The 7,390-nt window shown below is 49.0% G+C and overlaps 1 pseudogene; it reads left to right on the top strand.

The window, feature by feature from the left end:
* The first annotated feature begins 4,333 nt into the window (after positions 1-4,333).
* On the top strand, positions 4,334-6,340 carry LOC136510870 (protein NRT1/ PTR FAMILY 3.1-like; annotated as a pseudogene).
* The last annotated feature ends 1,050 nt before the right edge of the window (positions 6,341-7,390 follow it).

Below are 7,390 nucleotides of genomic sequence, written 5' to 3' on the forward strand. Positions count from 1 at the left end.
GCAAGCACTTAGGGTTAAAGATTGGGTTTCAAAGTAAATAAGTAGCGCACTATTAGTCAGCTGACGGAGAGTCCGTTGTAGCTGTCAACTACTGATGATGTCTGTTTACACTTAAACATAGCATATTATAATTCATCGGAGGGTCCGATAAGTTTGGCGGAGTGTCCGATGAATTTTAGTAGAGAACATTAAGGTTTTCTGAGAGCACAGACTTGGTACCGAAGAGTCCGTCACCCATGACGGAGAGTCGGTGAAGTTAGACCACCACAGATTACACTAAGTACATTAATGAAGTCATTGATTTCCACACTTGTACAAATACCTGGTAATCACCCTATGCATCCACCAGATATTATATGTTGAAATTAAGTCCTGTGAGTACTGAAAGCTCTAGTTTGGTTTTGGTGAATTGATGAAACCCTAAGTGCTAACCTAGTTTATCAAGTGATCATAAGATAGGTAGCACACCCCAAGTGATGAAGCAAATGAAGATCATAGCATGATGATGATAATGATACCATGATGATGATCAAGTGCTTGGACTTAGAAAGAAGAAAGAGAAAAACAAAAAGCTCAAGGCAAAGGTATAAACCATAGAAGCTATTTTGTTTTGGTGATCAAGACACTTAGAGAGTGTGATCACATTTAGGATTGATAGATGTACTATTAAGAGGGGTGAAACTCGTATCGGAATACGGTTATCAAAGTGCCACTAGATGCTCTAACTCATTGCATATGCATTTAGGATCTAGTGGAGTGCTAACACCCTTGAAAATGTTTATGAAAATATGCTAACACATGTGCACAAGGTCATACACTTGGTGGTTAGCACATTTGATCAAGGGTGGTGAAGTTTGGGAGCAAGGGTAAGAAACTCCACCGACGCCCTAGACAGAAAAGACGGAGGTCACTGGGAGTGACCGGACGCTGGCCACGGTTAGACCGACGCGTTTGGTCAGGTGTAACAGCGCAGACGCCGGCGTCGGTCAAATGACCGGACGCTGGGTCGCTCTATGACCAAACGCTGGCAGGGTGCGTCCGGTCAGTACTGACGTACGCTGATGTAAGGCGCACAGAGGAGACATCATCTGACTGGACGCTGGCAGGGTCCGATCAAGCATGACCAGACGCGTCCGGTCGGCAAAAACACATTTTGGACCCTTACTATAAATGACCGGACGCTGAGGGTCCAGCGTCCGGTCAGCTCTGTTGGAGCGTCCAGTCAACATTTCGACCGTTGAGATCAAATGATCACCATTGAACGCAGGAGACACGTGGCCACCATCGGGCGACCGGACGCTGAGGAGCAGCGTCCGGTCAGTAGGACCGGAGTGTCCGGTCAGTAGGACTGAAGCGTCCGGTCACCCCGATCAGTACCTAGTGAAGGGGTACAACGGCTCTATTTTGTGGGGGCTTCTATTTAAGCCCCATGGCCGGCTCAAACTCTCTCTCTTTTGGCCATTTGCATTGACATAGCAACCTTGTGAGCTTAGTAAAAGTCCTCCCACTCATTTCCATCATAGATTAAACATCTTTGTGAGATTGGGAGAGAATCCAAGTGCATCGCTTGAGTGTTTGCATCTAGAGGCACTTGGTATTCGTGTTTCGCTACGGGATTCGCTTGTTACTCTTGATGGTTGCCGCCACCTAGACGGGTTGGAGCAGCGAGGATCGTCGAGCGGAGGGTGGTGATTGTCTCCGGCTCCGATCGTGGTGATTGTGAGGGGTTCTTGACCTTTCCCCGGCGGAGCACCAAAAGGTACTCTAGTGGATTGCTCGTGACTTGTGTGATCCTCATCTTGTGTTGGTTGTGCGGCACCCTATTGAGGGTTTGGCGTGTGATGCCAATTAGCGCATGAACCTTCAAGTGAGTGAATCGCCACAACGAGGAGTAGCTTGCTGGCAAGCAAGTGAACCTCAATAAAAAATCATTATGTTCATTATTGATTCTGAGGTGATTGGTCTTCATTGTTATTCATCCTTGTGATTGATTGGTTTCTTCATCTACACGGCGGTATAACCTTCTTGATCACTCTCTTTATATTACCGCAAACTAGTTGTCAAGCTCTTTAGTGTAGTTAGTTGTGAGAGCTTGCTTGCTTGGTTGGTGTGGCTCTTTAGTTAGCCTTTGAGAGCACACTAACATAGAGTAGTGTCATAGCTATTGTGTGAATAGATTCTACCTAAACTAGAATTGTGATAGGTGGCTTGCATTTTGAGTAGGCTAGCGCAACACTTGCTTCGCCTTATAACTATCCAACCCTTTTGTTAAGTGTTGTTGTAGAAATTTTTATTAGGCTATTCACCCCCCTCTAGCCATTAGGACCTTTCAAGTACGCAATGTACTCACGGTGTTGTCGTTAAGTTGTTTTGCAGGTAAAGGACATTGGCGGCCATCTCACCCCATCGTTGGTGGCAAAGTGGGTGATTGGCAAGAGCCGTCTAGATTAGCGATGTTGGTAAGATAGTGTTGGTCTCCACTACATATGATTGTTTTAAATCAATGTCTTCTTTAATGTTGTATAATTAACTTGTTAAATTCAATAAGACTTGTAATATATGTTTTTCGCAAAATTATTATGTGCTCCGATGATGAGATGTAATCTTGAGTTTGTGGAGGCTATCGTGGTATGATACTCAACCTGATCCTGAAGAGGAGTTGCCAAGTGTGCTCCTTTGGGCCTTGTGATGTTGGTTTGCTTAAATTGAGCTAGTCAAGTGGATGACACTCGATTTAGGTGAATTAACGTGGCGGGTCCTTGATAGAAGATATTGGCAACCTGTGGGCAACCTGTTCGTAGATGCGTAGGGTGTGCGACGACGCCGTAGCGGGACGGAGCATACCACTACGGTGGGTGCTGCTACGTGGGATACACCTTAGGACCTAGAACCGATTCTATGACCACGAGTACTGCGCCAAGCTCATCGCTAGGCTTGCTAGCGTCAGCAACCCGGAGGACTGCTTCTACGCTGGGATGCGCGCCATCTTCATGGAAGACCGCAGCGCGCTCATGCTGTGGCTCGACATGCTTGAGCGCTCTGCCGCAGTAGGCCATGATGTTGCTGCATTTGTTCTCTCCCTTGTGCTCCATAGGTCCAATAGCGGTGCCGGCAATGACAACATTGTCTGGCGGTGGTTGAGGAAGGTCAAAGGTGATGAAGCAGGCCTGGCGGCAAATGTGACGTGGAAGAACAAGATATGTACACGGCACCTCCAACAGGCTATGTTCGTGTTGCAGGACTTGGCTGGGCGGCCGATGCCAGGTGAGTCTAGTCCTCTGCCTCCTCTGGCCATGCCGGTTCGTCATCAGGATGGACATCAATGCAGAGGCGGAGGTTGTGGTGTCCACGCAGGATGGGAAGGTTGGGAGGAGTGGGCTATGTTCTACAGCGAGGAGTGTAGGATCCACAATAAGTGTGATAGGTTCTTCAGATCAATGTGGTAGATTCTATGTAGATCAATGTTGATATGTATATATCTAGATGACGGGGATTTATATGATAAACTCTTTATTCTCCTTAATACAATGATACGCAAGTATAATTCTTTTCTAAACTCGCATTACAGTTACCTTCCTTCTCGTATAATGTGGTTCAGATTCCCTTGCATATGTTTCCAATTTCTTAATACAAGTTATTCAAGTCATCTCCACTAATAAACACGAGCGGGGAAGGCAACAGTCAAGGTCCGTGACATCCACGGCCACCCACGCGAGTCACGAGCGATGGAGCAAGGAAGAGATAACGTGGACCATTGGATTCTCTGCACTTTGTGATCTAACACTAGATTGCCCTATTCGTTTCGCTGAAATTTAGTTTATGCTACTGCTTATGCTAATTTGTTGTGAAAGAAAAATATTGTTGATTTATTGAAATGTACTGTTGAAACAGTGTTGACTTACGATTTGAAATGGACGGAGTAATCAATGGACATAGGACTGCTACGGGAGCATTTGCCATGGCGACAGGTCGCATCTATCTCACGTAGACGCCTACACCAGTTCCGGGCACAAGCGGCACTAACATTGGCCTTACAAAGGTCATATTTTACTTGCATCCGTGACAGCTAAGATGTCGATTCTGCAACACTTGAGTCCAGAGATACTAGTAATTAGATCGGCTTTTCTTTTCCCTGAAACGAAGCGATTAAAAAACAATCAAGCAGGAACGTGGAGCAAGATAAGAACATATGGCGACTCAGAGCGGAAGCAGGGGAGGCGTTAACTCTGAAATGTCAATATTCAACTTCCTCTTCTTCCTCTCTTTCTCCCCAATCCATCTCCTAGGGAGGGATCTCTGATCTGGATCCCGTGCTGCTTCACACCTCGCAGGAATGTTGGACGAAGAGGATTTCGGCGAGAAGAGGAAACAGGGCGGCTTCAAGACCGTGCCGTTCATCCTAGGTGAAGTGCTTCTCTAGTCTCCACTATCCAAAGCATCGGTTGTCTGAGCTTGCCGATCATATCATAGCCCTGTTAAAGTTAAACCTGAATTGAGATCTCTGTGCTGCAGCGAACGATTTCTGTGACCGGTTCGCGACGATCGGGTTCAACGCCAACTTGATCACCTACCTGACGCAGCAGCTGCACTTGCCACTCGTCGAGGCCTCCAACACGCTCACCAACTTCCATGGCTTCTCCAACCTCACCCCGGTCATTGGCGGCCTCGTCGCCGACGCCTTCGCCGGCCGCTTCTGGACCATCGCGGCGGGTTCCATCATCTACCAGCTCGGCATGGTCAGCCTGACCGTCTCCGCGCTGCTCCCGTCGCTCCGCCCGCCGCCCTGTTCCATCGGTCAGCATGCCTGCGCTCGCGCGTCCGCTTGGACACTCCTCGTCCTCCACTTGTCGCTGCTCTGCACGTCCATAGGCACTGGTGGCACGCGGCCGCGCGTCATGGCGTTCGGCGCCGACCAGTTTGAGCTCGACAACGGCGCGAAGCAGAGGTGGAGCTTCTTCAACCTCTACTTCTTCGGCGTCGAGCTCGCCAAGCTGGCCGCCATTACCCTGGTGGTGTACATCCAGGAGAACGTGGGGTGGGGGTGGGGGCTCGGCGTGCCGACCATCGCCATGCTCGCCGCGGTCACCGCGTTCGTGTCGGGCTACCCTCTGTACGTCAAGATGGCTCCCGGGGGCAGCCCGTTCAAACGACTGGCTCAGGTTGCCTTCGCTGCGTTTCGGAAGAGAAATGTGACCGTGCCGAGCGACCCCAGACTCCTGTACCATGACAAGGTGCTCGACGCTGGCATCTCCACTGCCGGACGGCTGCTCCACACGAACCAACTCACGTAAGTTTGTGAGTTTGTCTCCTTAATTTGTTTCTACACAAACAAATAGATATGTCACATTTTGCGCGAGCCTAAGATAAATTAAAACCTCTTTCTTCAGCTTTTTTGACCGTGGCTGCAACCGTGATGGACGGCGACTTGACCAGCAGCGGCGTCCCGCGGCCATGGCGGCTGTCCACGGTGCACCGGGTGGAGGAGCTCAAATCGATCATCCGCATGCTGCCCATCTGGGGCGCCGGGATCCTCCTGGTCACCTCGGCGTCCCACAATCATAGCTTTGCCATCCAGCAGGCGCGCACCATGGACAGGCGCATCACAGCACACCTCGAGATACCACCAGCCTCCATGCTCATCTTCTCAAACATCGCCATGCTCGCCACCCTCGGGCTCTACGACCGGGTGCTGGTGCCATGGCTGCGACGCCTCACGGGGCAGCCCACGGGCATCACGCACCTTCAGCGCACGGGCATCGGCCTCACCATCAGCATGCTGAGCAACATAGTGTCGGCGGTCGTGGAGGCGGAGAGGAAGCGGACGGCGGCCAGGCACGGCCTCCTGGACAGCCCCGGCGCGACCGTGCCGATGAGCGTGTTCTGGATGGCACCGCAGTACGCCATCCACGGCATGGCCGACGCGTTCATGGACGTTGGCCGCATGGAGTTCCTGTACGACCAGGCACCAGAGAGCATGCGGAGCTCCGCCGCCGCGCTGTACTGGCTGACAATGTCCGCCGGGAGCTATATGGGCACGTTGCTCGTGACGACGGTGCACGAGAGGACCAAGGGAGACGGGGAGTGGCTTCAGGACAACCTCAACAGAGGGAAGCTGGATGGATACTACTGGCTGGTAGTGACACTGCAGGTGATAAACGTTGTTTACTTCGTCGTATGTGCAAAGCTATACACGTACAAGAAGTTAGAGGTAGTAAACCAAGAGGGCACGGATGACAGAGAGGAGAAAGGAAGCGAAGACAAGCATGTGGAGCTTCAACCTCTGAAAGATAGCGATGAAAAAGACATAGAGCTTCGACCCCTGCTATCATCTAATCCATAGAGGTTTTGATGTCATTCATAATTATGTGTCATGTTCGCCGAAAGTACTGTTGGCTAATTCGTTGCGAGAGAAAAATACCGTTTGTTGATTGAAAAAGTACGACTTATAAGCTAAGCGAACAGGGTGATGAAAGATTCAGTGAAGGAATGTTAACATAGGCAGCACAAACAGTTCCTTTAGTATATTGGCTGCACACTAATTAAATTTAGTGGAGTCGAAAGCCGACGAGCTTGGACGGAGGCCCAAGATTGTCGGGCCCTCGATCAGGTAACACCACGGATTGCTCGTGAGCCTTCCCACGTATAAGTGGGTTTCCGTCAAGCCTCTCTTGCACCGCACCCCTTCGTCTTCACTACAGAGAGATTTTGGCCAAACCACCAGCTCTAGGAATTTCTAGATCCTCTCAGCAAAAATAGATATACGTACCATGATCATATTGTTATTTTGCACGTTAGATGTAGAAAAAGTAGGACGTAGATTAGCCAATATGCTCAAAAAGTTGAAAACATGATTAGAAGTGAGGAAGTACTATCATCAGGTGACACGCCTACCTCGAGTCGATACGGCCCAGGGTGTGACCTAGACCAAGTTGACACCTACCTAAGATAGGTCCACATAACCTCTTGTAAGGGCAGCCTTGTTTAGTTGGCGAAAAATTTTGAGAAATGGTATTATAGCATTTTCGTTGTTATTTGACAATTAGTGTCCAATCATAATCTAATTAGGCTTAAAAGATTCGTCTCGTGAATTTCGTCTAAACTGTGTAATTAGTTTTATTTTTTATTTATATTTAATACTTCATGCATGCGTCAAAGATTCGATGTGACAAAAAATCTTAAAAAATTTTGCAAAATTTTAGAAACTAAACAGACATCAAGCGAAAGTAAAAGAAAGTTCCACGTAGCTCAAGCAGCGGCAGAGGATTAAATGCCACAACGCAAGCACATACATTAATTGGCTTTGTGGGGGACCAACGCAGGCTGCTTTATCGCATGCCTTGTAATTTTCAACTGCGCGCGTTCTTTTTCCGTCGCAAGCGCACAATGCGTG

The sequence above is a fragment of the Miscanthus floridulus genome, chromosome 16 (assembly GCF_019320115.1).
Source record: "Miscanthus floridulus cultivar M001 chromosome 16, ASM1932011v1, whole genome shotgun sequence".
Taxonomy (NCBI): Eukaryota; Viridiplantae; Streptophyta; class Magnoliopsida; order Poales; family Poaceae; genus Miscanthus; species Miscanthus floridulus.